The 18,650-nt window shown below is 48.7% G+C and overlaps 1 pseudogene; it reads right to left on the bottom strand.

Annotated features, from left to right (window-relative positions):
- Window positions 1–12,816, bottom strand: part of LOC121005309 — a 58,669-nt pseudogene extending 45,853 nt beyond the window's left edge.
- Between the last annotated feature and the right edge of the window lie 5,834 nt (window positions 12,817–18,650).

Raw genomic sequence — 18,650 nt, 5'->3', positions numbered from 1 at the left:
TAATGTCACTGTCAGAAGCGGATAAAGTCTATTGAAAAAGTACACTGTATGTCACAGATATATTTTGGATGCGCACACTTTACACAAGAAATGTGGCGCAGCTAATGCAGTAGCCTAACTATTGCATGCAATTTAGCGCAGGATCACTCCCTACACTGTCTGTCCCTTCCTCAATCCTCAGCACAGCTCTCCATGACTAAGCCTGAGCCGAACACGCGCCATTGGGTGCTATATAGCACCCGATGACGTGTTCCGGCCAGCCAATCACTGTAATGCCAGTAACCAACATGGCTTCGGCATTACAGTGAGGGCAGACAGTGACTGCGTAGCAGGAAAGAAACATCCGGGGAGGAGACTTGAGCATTGCGCTCGAGCACATGCGTGTTCGGCCGAATACGCCATGTGCCGAGCATCGAGATGCTCGAGCCGAACTGGTGTTCGGCCGAGCATGCTCGATCAACACTAATAATTTACATAATAAAATCAAAGTAATAAAAATGTTGTAAGAACTGAAATTGTGAACAAATAACTCACTTCACCAGGGAGGTGGTTTGTGGGATAAACTCAAGACACCCACAAACTTGGCCTCCCTCGCCTGGATCGCTTGTAGTATCTTAGGAAGAACGGCAGTCCCACAAGTGGAACTTCTAGCAAATTCCTTTATTGATATCGCAAGTCGGCTCAACGCATTTCGGGGGTGTTGCCTCATACCCCCTTCATCAGGAGAAATCACAACTTGTATAGAAGTAATAAAAATAGTAAAATCATGGAATCCTAAAAGTACATATTGTGTATTGGGTTTTTAAATGGTAGGAGCATGTTTTCCCGCCTTTTCCTTCAAAAGGACAGTGAAAAAATGTCACTGACTTAAGGAGGTAAGATCATTTCCAGACCCTTCCCACCAACCACTTCCCCCTACCCCCAGTAAGCACACAAAACCTGAATTCTTGGTGGAAAGGCCATAGCAGCCGTTTATTAAATAACAATATTTTTATCCAACATTATTATAATGCAAACATGAGATATACATATATGCAAACATCAACAGTACAATGTCCCAACAATCACTTTGCGGAAGGATCCTAGAAGGCAACCCAAGCAAGCTGCTATCTTCACTCCTCACATCTTATCCTTTTACCCTCGGCCGCACTCTCCGACCCAAGGGCACCGAATCCTCCAGAATCCATATATTCCTCTACCCCTGTAGGCCTTTTAGCCCAACAGGAGCCCCCCAGCTTTCAGCTTACCAAACCACATAAGATGCACACTCCAACGTGTCATGCACCTAATAAAACGTAGAATTGCCTTCCAGGACCCCCCGTTAACCTGCCATCGACGCACATAGGAGACACCTCACCTATGGACGTCCCGCCAAACCCTGAACGCTGTCTCCAAACCCTCCTGAAGCCCCAGCGCCCACAAGTCCATCCCAATCTCGTTAAGATGAACCCCATCAGCCCTGAGGAATTGAGGTGACGCAACCTCCAATTCCCGGTGACGTACCACAAAACCGCCCTGCCGCCGCACAAAGCGCCCCACCTCCTTGTTCACCTTCACAACGTGCCTTGTTGATACGCTCTACCGACCTCGCAAAACGCCAAGCACTCCTCGCCACCACATCAGACCAAACTACCAACAAATCCGGGAACTCCTCAGTCAAACGCAGCAAATCCAACTTAACATCACGAATGACATCCCTCGAGCGACGAACCCCCAAATCGTTCCCGCCCACATGCAGAACCACAATGTCAGGACACCTGTCCAGGGAAGCATATTCATGGAATACAGGTAAAACACGCCCCCACAGCATACCCCGCACGCCAATCCACCGGACCTGCAAGTCCTCCGGCCGGAAACCTAACTGCCGTCCATTCCTCCGCACGTCTGCTCTCAACGCTCCCCAATACACATAAGAATGGCCTAAAATCCAGGCCAAACAAGAAGAAGGCGATCCTGAAAACAAACAAAAGAAATTAGCACCCCAACCTACAATAATAAATTAAATAAAATTAACATACACACTCCACCCACCGACCTTATAACATATGAGGACGAATATAGGAACAAAAGCAAGCGGACTCCCACCTGCCAATCCTCCTAATGGCCTCGTCCCCCAAACCCCATCTGGCGGCTTCAGTTGCCGCCCCAATACGAAATGAATGAGACGCAAACTCACTTGCCGCATAACCCGCTGCTGTCAAACATTTCCGAAAAACCGCAACAAATTGATAACGAGACAAAGCCGAACCGTCCATATGAACCAGCAACGAAGCCGGCCCTTCCGGCCGGACCGCCAGAAAAACCTCCAAACACCGCACAGGGCACAACACTGACCCCAGCAGAGGCCGCAACCAAACGCACACCCCTTTACCCACCTGGTCCGTCTTGGACCTACGCAACCTACACCGCAATCCATCCTCACCAACACTCACATCCTCCCGCAGCAAACCACCGCCACTCACTCGACTGTTAGCCACCAGCTCCGAGACCCGAAAAGCCCCAAAGAAAGCCAAAGAAAACGCCGCCCGAAACAAACACACCTCATACCAGGACTTGCACACCGCCTCCGCCCGGTCCCACAACGACTGCAACACCTGAAAAGAAACCGGGCGACGGACATCTTTTCGAACCCCACTACGACGATACCCCTTCAAAGCCTGCCGCACCAAAAAACTTCTGGAAACATCCGCCAAACCCCGCAACTTTAACCAAAAGGCCACCGCCGCCACCCTTTTTGCCGCCGCCGAGAACGACAAACCTGCACTAAACGACACACCCACAAAATACACCAACAACGAATGAAAATCCTCAACCCCTTCGCACCCCCCCACCTGCTCTATCAAACGTTCCCACTGAGACCACACAGAAGAATAAGCCGACCACGTACTGCTACTCACGGACCGCTGAATCAGGTCTAACGAGACCCCAAGGCCACGCTCCAGAGCCACTGAGGACACGGCAGACCCGTCACTTCCGCGCCCGGAACCAGACTGCGAAAACGATCCCACTGGAAACGAGAAAGAGCGTCAGCTATGCAATTATCAACACCTGGAACATGCACAGCCACAAAACACGCATTCAACCTCAAACCGTTCAGAACCAGGTGCCGAAGCAACCGCACCACTGGTGGGGAATTGGCCGACTGACTATTCACCGCCTGCACCACCCCCAAATTGTCACAACAAAAACGCACCCGTTTGTTCCTCAACAACTCACCCCACAACTCAGTGGCCAAAACTATAGGGAACAACTCCAACAAAGCCAGGTTCCCAAGCAAGCCAGCGACCCTCCATTCCTCAGGCCAAGCCCCCGCACTCCATTGCCCCTGACAAAAAGCACCATAACCACATGACCCTGACGCGTCCGTGAACAATTCCAAATCTACATTAGAAATGGGCGCCTCCATCCAAACAGAACGACCATTAAATTCCTTCAAAAAACGCTCCCACACTTCCAAATCCGCACGCACCTCACCTCCCAACCGCACAAAATGAAAGGGAGCTTTCACATCCGCCGTGGCTCTGGACAGACGCCTACAAAAAACTCGCCCCATGGGCAAAATCCTACAGGCAAAGTTCAATTTACCCAAAACCGACTGTACCCGCCTGAGCTGCACCTTCCTCGTCTTACGCAAAAAACCCACCTCACTACACAAATCAACCACCTTATCCTCGGGCAGCCTACACTCCATAGCCACGCTATCAATCACGATCCCCAAAAACTTCACAGTTGTAGATGGACCCTCCGTCTTCTCCTTCGCTAACGGAACCCCAAATCTCCCCGCCACCCGCTCCATGGTATGCAACAACACTGAGCACACCCTTGACCCAGCTGGGCCCAAAAACAGAAAGTCGTCCAGGTAATGCAACACAGAACTCCATCCCGCCTCTCGCCGCACTACCCACTCCAAAAAAGAACTAAACATTTCAAACAACGAACACGAAATCGCACACCCCATGGGTAAGCAACAATCCACAAAAAAACGCCTTCCCACTTAAAACCCAGTAAACGAAAACTATCTGGATGAATTGGCAACAGGCGAAACGCTGCCTCAATATCCGTCTTAGCTAACAATGTCCCTTGCCCAAAACGCCGCACCCACCTAATCGCCTCGTCAAACGACGTATACGACACGGAGCACAAAACCTCATCAATGCCGTCATTCACGGAACCCCCAGCCGGGTAAGACAAGTTGTGAATGAGCCGAAATTTGTTAGGTTCCTTCTTAGGAACTAATCCCAAAGGCGAAACCCACAAATCCGGCAATAGACACTCCGCAAAGGGGCCTACCACCCTACCAGCAGCCACCTCTTTCGCAATCTTATCAGACACAACCTCAGGACGCTGCAACGCGGAAGCCAAATTACGCGCCGCAACCACCGAACCCACTGCTGTGCACGGAATCCGAAAACCGTCCCGAAAACCGGCCAATAACACTGCCGCCGCCTCCCTATTTGAATAGTTCTCTAGAAACGGCTCCATCACGTCCACCCTCACCGGGGTCACCCCTCTTCTGCGTAACCTCCAATCCCCTCCCCCTACCGCGCTTGAAACACTGAGCAAAACTATGGGCTCCCCCACAACCGGAACACTCATGCTTGAAACGGCACTCCGAAAGATACTTGCAGTGTCCCTCATTGAACTGCCAGCAACATCCCCTTTTGCTCCCTCCAGCCGCATCGGACGCCGAGGGACCCCCGGCCGCTCCACGAAAGGGCTGGCTAACCCCTTTTGGCGCCGCCATCAACCGCATCCACAGACCAATGTCCTTATGGTCCCAACGAATACTAGGCCTAACCGCCTTCCTCTGGCGAAACTGCTAATCGTACCTGAGCCACGCCACCCCACCATATGTCCGATACGCCTCCCCTATGGCGTCCATATAGCAAAAAAGGGCCGAACAGTGTTCAGGCGCCTTTTCCCCCACCACACTGGCGAAAATAGCAAAAGCCTGCAGCCAATTAAAAAAGTACGCGGAATCAACCTGTACCTCCGCTTCTCCTCCTCCTCCTTTTTACTCTCATCCGGCTTTCCCCTATCCAAATTAAATTTGTCCAACGGAAGTAACGAGAATATCTCGACATATTCGTCCTTCCAAATCTTCTCCCTGACCTCACTCTTCAAATGAGCCCCTAATGGCCCCTCAAAGCACACATATACCTCCCCTTTTGCAGCATCCGCCAACTGAACCTCGTCCACGGCAGCCCCTTTACCGCCTCCACTCCCGGCGGCCTCAATCACCGCCGACTCTGCCCCCATGACAGGGGTGTCACCAACTCCAGCCCCACTTAAACGCACCCCCTCCCCAACCGCCGGCGCAGCAGCCCAAACGGCGGCTGGAGACGACACCGCCCCGGTCTTCCACCGCGACAATAACAACCACATACCCGTCAACAATTCGTGAGCCAACCCCTCCTCCCCTGGCAACGAAGTCCCACCCCCCCACCAGGAACCTGACACGACGTCCTCTCACCTGGCTGTCCCTGGGGCATCCTCCCAGCAGCCGCCGACCTCACCGATGTTCCTCTCTGCGACGACCCAGCCGAAGACCTGGACGTCGAGGGACCCGCGCCGTCCGCATCATCCATCCGACCTCCGATCTCCCACGCTTCCTGGCTGACTTCTCCTTCCTCCAAAGACTGATCGGCCGAGAAACCCCCGCCAGAATCCACGTGGCGTGGCTGCGTAGGCGCCAATTCCCTGCGTGCCGACCCACCGTCAAGTGGCCGCTGCAAAACTCTCGATCCCAGGACATCCCGCCCAAGCTCCGCAGCCTGTCCGCTGCGAGCCGCAACTTGCGATCCTGTGGAAAAATCGTTAGCTTGCTGCACCGTGGGCGAAACAAAGTCCAGTCCCCCGGCCAGCGCATCACTCAGCAAACTTCTGCCTGGTACAGAGGACCGACCAGCAGGTGGCAGCATTGCATCACTCCTTAGACCACTGCCTGGTACTAAGGATCGACCAGCAGGTGGCGACATAGAAGCTCTCCTCAGCCCTCTGCCTGGTGTCGAGGACCGACCAGCAGGTGGCAACATCTCCTCATTCCCCTCACTGCTGCATGATACCACAGACCTACCAGCAGGTGGCGCCGATCCCGAACCATCCAGACGAGACTGCACTTCAGAAGACTGCCGCCGTCCCTCAGACCTGGACTGTGACGCTGCTCGCCTTCTCCTGGAATCGCCCCCAGCTGCCAGGCCACCACCGGAGGTAAGTGAGGCCGCGTCCGCATGTCTGCCCTCTCTGCTGCTGCCGCCGGTCACACTTACAGACCGCTGCGCTGCCCGCTGTTCCATGCCAGATCCGCCGACCACAAGGCCCCCACCAGACACCAGTGAAGCCGCATCAGGCCGGCCTCCTCCATCGCTGCCGCTACCGGACTCAATATCAGCCCGGCCGCCCCCCCGCACACCGCGCCGAGACACAGAACCGCCCCGCGCCCTCCCCCCCCCGCCGGGAACGGGACACCCGCTGGGCACTGACTCTCGCCTCCACCGCAAGCGCACTACGCTGCGCAGAATTCCTCCCGCTGCGCCGGCTGGCAGAAACACTTGCCACCCCAGCCGATCGCAGCGGAGGGTCCCCAGGAGGGCTCCTAAAACGCCTCCGGGCTCAGACGTTCAGGCGGCACTGATCTCCTAGCCCTCAACCTCCCCCCTGCCGCAACTGGAGGCACGCTAGGAGCCCTCGCTGCAGCCTGCAAACTACTCACCAGCCAAGCCGAACCATGTTGTTCGGCCGCTGCCCGCACCGCCGCCATCAAAACCTCCAGAGACGCCATAACGCTACACTATCCCGCACACAACTCGCCTAGGCGCAACGGACACTGATGCCGATCCCGCCCCTAACCCTAGCCTATATACGGCGCGCGAACCCCCTGCCACCCCCACAGACCCTCCCCAGAAACACTCCACCCTTTCCTAACCACATTAACCCTAACCTGCCTGGACACTTCCCCCTTCCAGTCAATTTCCACTGCGCTACGTCTGCGCCTCGCTCCGTTGTCATACTTCCGGTTTGGGGACTTGCGTTAGTGGGACTGCCGTTCTTCCAAAGATACTACAAGCGATCCAGGCGAGGGAGGTCAAGTTTGTGGGTGTCTTGAGTTTATCCCACAAACCACCTCCCTGGTGAAGTGAGTTATTTGTTCACAATGTCAGTTCTTACAACATTTTTATTACTTTGATTTTATTATGTAAAAATGTTCCTATTTATTTGAGGTGGCGATATATTTTATGATTATACATATGCGCATACTTCAAACCACCGATCAGAGTTACCAATATTGGGTTGGCGCCTTCTCTTGTGGCTGTTTTTTCTTTTTGGTTTCTTTTTCTGTTACTGTGTTTATGTATGTAGCAGTGTTCTCTACATATATAGCCACTACCGGCAGCCTCCTACCGCCCATTTCTATCGTGATTATCTTTCCTTCCTTTGGCGCCCTGCCGTTACTCTAGGATCTTTTTGGAGTTCCATCCAAATAACTCTTTGATTAACACTCTTTTTTTGGATCTTTTTCCTTCCCCCTCTTTATAATGGTTCAGCCAACAGTTATACATTAATGATATTTAAGATTGAATCTTCAGGCTTTTTAGGTAGAATTTTATATAGAATCCAAACCATGTTCAAGTGCAATAAACGTCCTTATAGAATTGATCAGAAAATACTGGAAGATATCAAATGTATAGCTTTTTTTAAAGAGGCAGTTTTTAAAAAAAGCTTTTTGCCCTTCTTACCTTGTACATGACTCCACTGGAGAAATACTTAACACTTAGGCCTCTTTCACACGGGCGAGATTTCCGCGCGGGTGCAATGCGTGAGGTGAACGCATTGCACCCGCACTGAATCCGGACCCATTCATTTCTATGGGGCTATGCACATGAGCGGTGATTTTCACACATCACTTTTGCGTTACGTGAAAATCGCAGCATGTTCTATATTGTGCGTTTTTCACACAACGCAGGCCCCATAGAAGTGAGGGGGCTGCGTGAAAATCGCAAGCAAGTGCGGATGCGGTGCGATTTTCGCGCACGGTTGCTAGGAGACGATCGGGATGGGGACCCGATCTTTATTATTTTCCCTTATAACATGGTTATAAGGGAAAATAGTAGCATTCTGAATACAGAATGCATAGTACAATAGGGCTGGAGGGGTTAAAAAAATAATAATAATAATTTAACTCACCTTAATCCACTTGTTCGCGCAGCCGGCATCTCTTCTGTCTTCTTCTTTGAGGAATAGGACCTTTGATGACGTCACTGTGCTCATCACATGGTCCATCACATGATCCATCACCATGGTAAAAGATCATGTGATGGGCCATGTGATGAGCGCAGTGACGTCATCAAAGGTCCTATTCCTCAAAGAAGATGCCGGCTGCGCGAACAAGTGGATTAAGGTGAGTTAAATTATTATTATTATTTTTTTAACCCCTCCAGCCCTATTGTACTATGCATTCTGTATTCAGAATGCTATTATTTTCCCTTATAACCATGTTATAAGGGAAAATAATACAATCTACACAAGCTTGAACCCAAACCAGAACTTCTGTGAAGAAGTTCGAGTCTGGGTACCACATTCAGTTTTTTATCACGCGCGTGCAAAACACATTGCAACCGTGCGATAAAAACTGAACAATGGAACGCAATCGCAGTCAAAACTGACTGCAATTGGGTACCTACTCGCGCGGGTTTTCCACAACGCATCCAGACATGCTCGTGTGAAAGAGGCCTTAATGTCTCAATCTCCCACTCCAGGAGCCCAGTACATTCTCCATCCCGCATGTCTACAGGTGATATGTCAGCTTGATATCTATCCAGTAGATTGAGCAGCCGGAAGTGCTCATGTACGGCCTTCGTTATACTTTAAAACTCTGAAGACTACAAGTCTTTGCTAAGATAAGTATGTTAATGGGTGGCAACTCAACTTTCATTTCAAACAACCACCGCCCATCCTCTTGATGTTCCTATAGGGTCCTGCTGCTGGAAGCCCTCATAACTGACCGGTACCATCAGTGCTGCCATTAGGACAGTACAGGTAGTACTTGTGTCAGGCAAACTCAACTGGTGGCTGCATGTAAGTCAATGATGCTGGATACGGTTTTTATGAACACGAAAAACCCATACTGAACGGATGCAGCCGATTTTATTATTTGAACAGATGTGTTTTGCTGTGGTTTTGAGATACCCTGCCAGATCTCAGAACAGGACAGCATAAAGGCATATGTGAGAAAGTAGCCTAAGCTGCAAATAGTTACAGTGATGGCTTTGTGAGGCTGTATAAATATTATATGAATTCTCTTTATGTCAAAATGTATCTCAGACCATTGTATGCGGTATGTTTTTGCTGGAGGTCCTGGGTACTATGGGGAAAGCTATTGTATAAATGCCCACTTAAAAAAAGCAACCTACTGCACACAGTTCATGATGACATCATAGCAGACATAGATTTGAAAGGACATTACAGGGAGTGCAGAATTATTAGGCAAGTTGTATTTTTGAGGATTAATTTTATTATTGAACAACAACCATGTTCTCAATGAACCCAAAAAACTCATTAATATCAAAGCTGAATATTTTTGGAAGTAGTTTTTAGTTTGTTTTTAGTTTTAGCTATTTTAGGGGGATATCTGTGTGTGCAGGTGACTATTACAATGCATAATTATTAGGCAACTTAACAAAAAACAAATATATACCCATTTCAATTATTTATTTTTACCAGTGAAACCAATATAACATCTCAACATTCACAAATATACATTTCTGACATTCAAAAACAAAACAAAAACAAATCAGTGACCAATATAGCCACCTTTCTTTGCAAGGACACTCAAAAGCCTGCCATCCATGGATTCTGTCAGTGTTTTGATCTGTTCACCATCAACATTGCGTGCAGCAGCAACCACAGCCTCCCAGACACTGTTCAGAGAGGTGTACTGTTTTCCCTCCTTGTAAATCTCACATTTGATGATGGACCACAGGTTCTCAATGGGGTTCAGATCAGGTGAACAAGGAGGCCATGTCATTAGATTTTCTTCTTTTATACCCTTTCTTGCCAGCCACGCTGTGGAGTACTTGGACGCGTGTAATGGAGCATTGTCCTGCATGAAAATCATGTTTTTCTTGAAGGATGCAGACTTCTTCCTGTACCACTGCTTGAAGAAGGTGTCTTCCAGAAACTGGCAGTAGGACTGGGAGTTGAGCTTGACTCCATCCTCAACCCGAAAAGGCCCCACAAGCTCATCTTTGATGATACCAGCCCAAACCAGTACTCCACCTCCACCTTGCTGGCGTCTGAGTCGGACTGGAGCTCTCTGCCCTTTACCAATCCAGCCACGGGCCCATCCATCTGGCCCATCAAGACTCACTCTCATTTCATCAGTCCATAAAACCTTAGAAAAATCAGTCTTGAGATATTTCTTGGCCCAGTCTTGACGTTTCAGCTTGTGTGTCTTGTTCAGTGGTGGTCGTCTTTCAGCCTTTCTTACCTTGGCCATGTCTCTAAGTATTGCACACCTTGTGCTTTTGGGCACTCCAGTGATGTTGCAGCTCTGAAATATGGCCAAACTGGTGGCAAGTGGCATCTTGGCAGCTGCACGCTTGACTTTTCTCAGTTCATGGGCAGTTATTTTGCGCCTTTGTTTTTCCACACGCTTCTTGCGACCCTGTTGACTATTTTGAATGAAACGCTTGATTGTTCGATGATCACGCTTCAGAAGCTTTGCAATTTTAAGAGTGCTGCATCCCTCTGCAAGATATCTCACTATTTTTGACTTTTCTGAGCCTGTCAAGTCCTTCTTTTGACCCATTTTGCCAAAGGAAAGGAAGTTGCCTAATAATTATGCACACCTAATATAGGGTGTTGATGTCATTAGACCACACCCCTTCTCATTACAGAAATGCACATCACCTAATATGCTTAATTGGTAGTAGGCTTTCGAGCCTATACAGCTTGGAGTAAGACAACATGCATAAAGAGGATGATATGGTCAAAATACTAATTTGCCTAATAATTCTGCACGCAGTGTATTGCCCATCATGTTCCAGAAGCTGTACTCAGTGAAGCTCTTGGTTTTAGAAGTGGAATTAGTTTTAGAAGTGGTGGTCCTCCCCGGGTGCCCGCTCTGAAAGGGGTGCCGGAGCCCAGAAGCAATGAGCGCTTAATGCTGGAGCGCTGTTAGCTGTGGTCCTGTCACTCAGCTCCCCGCGCTCTGTCTCTCCAGCGCTGAATGGTGAAGCAGGAAGACTTCTCCCTGCTCTACCATTAAGCCTACAGACACAGATCCCACTGCCGGCTTGAGTGGGAGGACCCTGCAGCCAGGGAATCTGCCTAAGCTCCTCCCACACAATGCTGCAGAGCGATCTGTGCCTGCAGCGTAGAGCTGGATGAGAGCTTCAGGAATGGGACAAGGTCAGTAGGTACTGTGTTTTTTTCTTTTTAACATAGAGGGAGCATGTACTACTAAAAAGGGAGCACAGAGGGCATTTCTACCATGGAGGGAACACAGGCGGCATTACTACCATAAAGGGGACCCAGAGGGAATGTACTACTACAAAGGGGGCACAGAGGGCATTACTACTACAAAGGGGGCACAGAGGGCATTTCTACCATGGAGGGAGCACAGGCGGCATTGCTACCATAAAGGGGGCACAGAGGGCATTACTTCCACAAAGGGGGCACAGAGGGCATTACTACCACAAAGTGGGCACATAGGGCTTTACTACCATAAAGGGGTCACAGAGGGCATTACTACCATAAAGGTGGCACAGATGGCATTACTACTATAAAGGGGGCACAATGGGCTTTACTACTATGAAGGGGGCACAGTGGGGATTACTATTATGAAGGGGCACAATAGGCATTATTACTACGAAGGGGCACAATAGGCATTATTACTGTGAAGGGGCACAGAGCATTACTACTATGAAGGGGGCACAGAGGGCATTACTACTGTGAAGGGGGTACAATGGGCATTTCTACTGTGAAGGGGGCACAGTGTCATTACTACTATGAAGGCGGCACAATGGGCATTACTACTGTTAAGGGGGGCCTGAGTCCATTACTAATGTGAAGGGTACACAGAGAGGGCATAACTACTGTGAGGGGGCATAACTATTATGGTGACACAGAGTGGGCATTACTACTGTGAAGGGGCAAAACGGGCATTACTACTGTGTGGGGGGCACAGAGTGCATTACTACTGTGAAGTAGGCACAAAGAGGACACAACTACTGTGAGGGGGCACAGAGACAGTATTACCACTGTGAAGGGGGCACAGATAGGGCATTATTACTGTGAAAGGGGCACAATGAAGGTATAAGTACTTTAAGGGGGCACAATATGGGCATTACTATGAGGGAGCACAATGTGGATATTATTAGGGGGCACATATCTGGATATAACAACTGTGAAGGTTATACAATGAGGACAATGCTATCGTGAGGTGGCACCATTTTTGTAAAGTATTAGGGGGGGTGCCAGAGAAAGGACCCACCCCAGGTCCCAAACACCCTAGTCACGCCAGTGAGTGGAGCAGCTAAATTAACCATTTCTTCCATAACATTTACATGCACAGCTCAGCTCTATGCAATATCTTTGTCCCACCCTCACTCACCTTCTGTGGGGCATAGGTGCCAAAACCAACTACTGGCATTTTATGTCCATCATTGAGTGTGACATAGGAATCTTGTCGGAGCTCCATCTTTGTCTTGGGTGTTGCACGTCTTAGACACTCTCGTTCAGCTCCCTATATATTCTGTATTTAGGGTGTGCCTCAGCCCCTTCTTGCTAGTTATGTCATTGTTTTGCAGGCATTCAAATTCTTAGCAGAAAGGATAACAAATGGTGAGTGAGGGGCTGGATCTTTTCAACTGTAATCTTAGATTTTCACTAGGAAAACCACACCTTTGACCAGCAAAAACTTCTGCAAAGTCATTGTGATTGTGCTGTGATTGCATTCAGCTACATAATGATTTTATTGCATGGTGACTTTTAGCTTTTATCTTAACATCCCACCAGAACACATCTGCAGCTAAGCTCACCCACCATTAGTCCAGTCCAGGTCAAATATCCCCTCCTATGCTACTCTGGTCAAATTTAAGCCCCCCCACCCACACCCCCCATATGTCAAGAACATCCTCTCCTTCAACAGTTTTTAATAAACCCAAGTGTTTATGAGAGCGCCCTAAGGCTACTTTAAGCGGCAGCCTTCTCCGGTAGGCTGTTCCGGCGGGTGAATAGCCTGCCGGATCCGTGCTGCTGCTAGTGCACGCGTGCTGCTGGAGGTCCGCTCCAGCCCCATTGACTATAATATGTAGTTTTATTCCGGACGCCTCTCAGCATGTTTGCCGTGCTGCCGCCGGAACTCCGGCCAGCGCCCCCATTGACTATAGTAAATGGGGCCGGAGCGGACCTCCGGCGGCACGTCTGCACTAGCGGCAGCACGGATCCGGCGGGTGAACAGCTGCCGCTAGTGTAAACGTAGCCTCAGGCCTCATGCAAACAACCATGCCGTTTTTTTTTGCGGTCCGCAAACCGCGGATCCGCAAAAAACGGAAGCCGCCCGTGTGCCTTCCGCAATTTGCGGAACGGAAGGCCCATTGTAGACATGCCTATTCTTGTCCGCAAAACGGACAAGAATAGGACATGCTATATTTTTTTTGCGGGGCCTCGGAACGGAGCAACGGATGCGGACAGCACAAGGAGTGCTGTCCGCATATTTTGCGGCCCCATTGAAGTGAATGGGTCCGCATCCGAGCCGCCAAAACTGCGGCTCGGATGCGGACCCGAAAAACGGTCATGTGCATGAGGCCTTAACGTGTTACTCAGCCTTCCTTGCCAGAAGACCCTGCAGGCAATTTGAATCAGTTTTTATTTTCTGATTGCAGGTTATTTTATTTTCTGAACATGATTATGGGGGAGGCTATCGCTGAGATGTTCTTAAAGGGAAAGTGTCATCAGAAAATGGCCCATTGTTTAAATCATGTTTTTATGTTACACATGTTTTTAAACATTTTTTGATCTAAGCCAAATAATTGGCCACTAAGCCAAATAATTGGTGCCACTTCTTGGTCTGTACAGTTGTACAGTGGCTCCATTCCCCTGAAGACGCCACCTAGTGACTTCTAGCGTGACTTCTGGAGCTGGAGAAAATTACTTTATAAGTCGTTTTTTTCATGAATATACATCGCAGAAAAGCCGGAAAAGACTGTATGAAAACACAATGAGGATAATCTATAAGGTACTGGTGATAGTTTAATAAGTGAAATCCAGGTGAAAGGTTCGCTTTAACACTAGAATGCTCCTCAATCTTCTACTCTTTTCTCCACTTTGGCTGGTTTTAAAGAGTCGCTGTACTTTCACACAATTTCCTTTCATTTCACAGAAAATTTGTATATCACTTCATTTAAAAAATATGCCTACATCCACTGAAAAAAGCTATAAAGTCATGGCCACTAGGTGTCTCACTTCCACCTAATTTGCAGTACATTGCCTGTTGTCCGGCAAGATCTGTTCCTAGTAACAAAGACAAAGAAGATGGCTCACAGGAAATGGAGCATGTCAGAGCTAGCTGAGATCCTGAGCCTGATAACAAAAACTGCTTCTACACAACTTTTGAAGATCACAGGATCCGCCTTTGTGTCTGTAAATGTGATCCCTCCGTTCTTATGTGTCCTGTGAAGTAAGGCAGAGGACATCACAGCACAACAGTACTAGCATATTTCACAGAAGGTATACACCCCTGCTTCTGAGTGAAATGCATCTAGCTGTGCAGCTGAAACAGGCAACAGTATAGCTCAAAGAGACATTATAGAAGTCCAAAAAAGACCTGTTCCTTTGTAAGCTGTGTACCGGGGTGGGCCCCCTAGGATACAGCAAAGTCAGAAACGAGGAAAGCAACTCCAAACCAGCTTTTGCCAAAACAGTATTTTACTTAAGCGTAGTAATGAGCACAACCACAAATGCTGGTAACACACAAGTACATTTACATACACCCAGCCAAACGGCTGAGACCCTTGTGCTGCACAGCGCAGCACCCTCCGGTGGATGCTGGAGGTAAGAGCGGTAATTTACTTACTGGCGGGCTCAACTAAAACAGCCACGCCTTACCTGTTATTACCCTAAAAATCAGGAACAACTGTTTGGGTGCATGGTGCGGGCTAGCTTATGGTACAGCACAACAGCTTACAATCTTGTTATACTCTATAGTATTCCCCCTCCAATAACTGGTCATGTAGCACGTGCCTTAGTGTTTCTTCTGAGTAAACGCCAGCCTGGCTTGAATTTGTTGTGAAGCTTATCAGCTAACCGGTATGAATTGTAATTTTAATTGTGCTGTCCTTGTAATGAACGGTTAACAATCCTTGTGGCCTGACACAAACAGAAACCCTAACTAACTAACTACAGGCCTGGTCTCAGTCTCTAGTATTCTAGGCACCAGCACTTTAATGAGGTGTGTGCACGATCAGTCTTACTGACCCGGGTCTGCTCTGCATTAGCTGGTGACTGTGAATCGAACAAAGGCTTCTCCAACAAGCATACGGTACCGCAGTGTATGTTGCTTTGCTCCTCAGGTCTCATCGGCATTTCTGGCAGCGATCCTCCTTCCTCTGGACAGGATCAGGGTCTTGTACACGATCAGCTTCTCTTGGCTGCAGCTCTGGTCACTGAAGGATGTTCCCACACCTGGATGTCGATGGATCCTCTCCTCACGTCGGTCTTCAGTCTCTCTCTCTCCGCTTCATTCTAAGATGGAGGATCATCCACTTCCTTTCCAGGTTTGTTGTTTAGCTCCACCTTTGAGAGTGTTGAATATCACATGAAATGCTTAGGAAACAGCAGCATCTTGTGACCAAACAGCAGAATGTCAGTCCAGATCATTCAACTTCATTTACACAGAGTGTTTACACAATGAGAGATGTTTACCCATCTCACACTATCAGTCATTATTGTACATAGAAGCACAGCCATTCTGCAATTTTTTTTAAATTTTTTTTTGTACTTCAGGTCAGCTTTAAGCTTTCTTCCTGGCTAGCTTATTCAGTGCTGTTTTCTGCTACCTGTATAACGGAAACGGGACAGATCCGTTTTGCAGCCCATAGACTTTGATTATGACGGAATGAATAACGGAATGCCTCTAAAGGCATTCCGTTATGCATTCCGTCATAGAATTGCGTTATGGTCCGTGGTAACGGCATCCATAACGCAATTCACCTTTTACCACCAAACGAAGTTCAAAACATGAAATTCGCAACATGAAATTCGCTCATCTCTAGCAGCTGCATATACACATACAGATTGTCAGCCAGCCCCACCAAAACTGTGCTGAAAATAGCAAGTTCAGCCAACAATACTCTTATGTGTATGGAGGCCTATATTATAGATTATAGTAAGTGGATACAAAGCTGGAGTACAAGTACAGGAGCCTTGAAGGTTCAAAAAGTTTTTTGTTATTGTTTAGTATATAGATCCTATTCAGTTTCGCGGAACCAGGATGTAGTAGTATCGAATTTCCCCAGAAGATGTCAGTACTGCTCCTATAAATATGAGTTCAGCAGATTTTACAATCGACTCAGCAATTTATGCATTATCATGAAGGGAATTTTTGTAGGAATCAATGTAGCTGTAGCCAAATTTATCCAATGTCACAGGATGTTTGATAAACTCAATGCATCTTTAAAGGGGTTGTCTCACTTCAGCAAGTCGCATTTATCATGTAGAGAAAGTTAATGCAAGCCCCTTACTAATGTATTGTTATTGTCCATATTGCCTCCTTTGCTGGCTGGATTCATTTTTCCATCACATTATACACTGGTTACAACTGCCCTGAAATCCAGCGTGCACTCCCATGTCCTGGCCACCAAAGAGGCCAGCAAGGAAGCAATATGGACAATCACAATACAATAGTAAGTGAATTGTATTAACTTCCTCTACATAATGCTATTTGCTGAAGTGAGACAACCCCTTTAAATTTCTTCTCTGCCCTAAACCCCAGGGGTGTTACCATAAGGGCTCATGCACATGACCGTATGCCTGCCAAGACATACGGTCCATGAGCGAGCCATATGTCCCGGAGCGGCATACATCGTGCGCACGGGAGCGCACAGCATCATAGGTTACTATGATACTGTGCGCATCGGGCCGCCTGCGGGACTACTGTCTTGCACTCATAAGATCATATGAGTGCAGGACAATAGTCCCGCAGGCAGCCCGATGTGCACAGTATCATAGTAACCTATGATGCTGTGCGCTCCCGTGCGCACGATGTATGCCGCTCCGGGACATATGGCCCACTCACGGAGTGCTGTCCGCATCTTTTGCGGCCATATTGAAGTGAATGGGTCCACATCCGAGCCGCCAAAACGGCTCGGATGCGGACAAAAACAACGGCCGTGTGCATGAGGGGTAGTCTCACCTCAGACATTGGGGACATATCGCTAGGATATGCCCCCAATGTTTGATAGGTGCAGATCCTACCTCTGGGACCCACACCTATCTTTAGAACGGAGCCCGCAAAGTCAAGGATGGTGCACCATGCATGCGCGGCCGCCCTACATTATTTCGTATGGGAGCACCGAAAATAGCTGAGTGGTGCGCTCGACTATTTTCTGCAGTCTCATTGAAATGAATGGCAAGCGCACCCACCACTCCATTGACTTCTATGGGGCTGGCGGCTCTCCCTTAGGAATTAATAGAGGGCAGCCACGTATGCGTGGTATGCCCTTCTTCACATTGCAGGCTCTGTTCTAAAGATAGGTTCCCACCTCTGGGATCTGCACATATTAGACATTGGGGACATATCCTAGTGATATGCCCCCAGTGTCTGAGGTGAGACAACCACTTTAATGACTGGTTCCCATGTTCCCCTGTGTTAACAGACTGCTCTCTATGCCCCTGTCTTTCTCACAGACCACTCCCCATACTTCCTCTTTGACACAGACTGCTCTCCATACCTCCCCTGTGACACAGACTGCTCCCCATACCTCCTGTGACACAGACTGCTCCCCATACCTCCTCTGTAACACAGACTGCTCCCCATACCTCCCCTGTGACACAGACTGCTCCCCATACCTCCTGTGACACAAACTGCTCCCCATACCTCCTCTGTAACACAGACTGCTCCCTATACCTCCTCTGTAACACAGACTGCTCCCCATACCTCCTCTGTGACACAGACTGCTCCCCATACCTCCTGTAACACAGACTGCTCCCCATACCTCCTCTGTGACACAGACTGCTCCCCATACCTCCTGTAACACAGACTGCTCCCCCTACCTCCTCTGTGACACGGACTGCTCCCCATACCTCCTGTAACACAGACTGCTCCCCATACCTCCTGTAACACAGACTGCTCCCCATACCTCCTCTGTAACACAGACTGCTCCCCATTTTTCATGGATCCGTTGTTTTGTTTTTTGTTTCTGTTGTGTTTCCGTTTCTGTTCCGTTTTTCCGTTCCGTTTTTCCATATGGCATATACAGTATACAGTAATTACATAGACAAAACTGGGCTGGACATAAAATTTTCAATAGATGGGTCCGCAAAAGCGGAACGGATACGAAAGACATACGGATGCTAATCCGTATGTGTTCCTTTTTTTTGCGGACCCATTGACATGAATGGAGCCACTGAACCTGATTTGCGGGCAATAA

Source organism: Bufo bufo, chromosome 1, assembly GCF_905171765.1.
Source record: "Bufo bufo chromosome 1, aBufBuf1.1, whole genome shotgun sequence".
NCBI lineage: Eukaryota > Metazoa > Chordata > Amphibia > Anura > Bufonidae > Bufo > Bufo bufo.
Note: the sequence above shows the minus strand (reverse complement) of the source record. Positions and strands in the feature narration are given on the sequence as shown.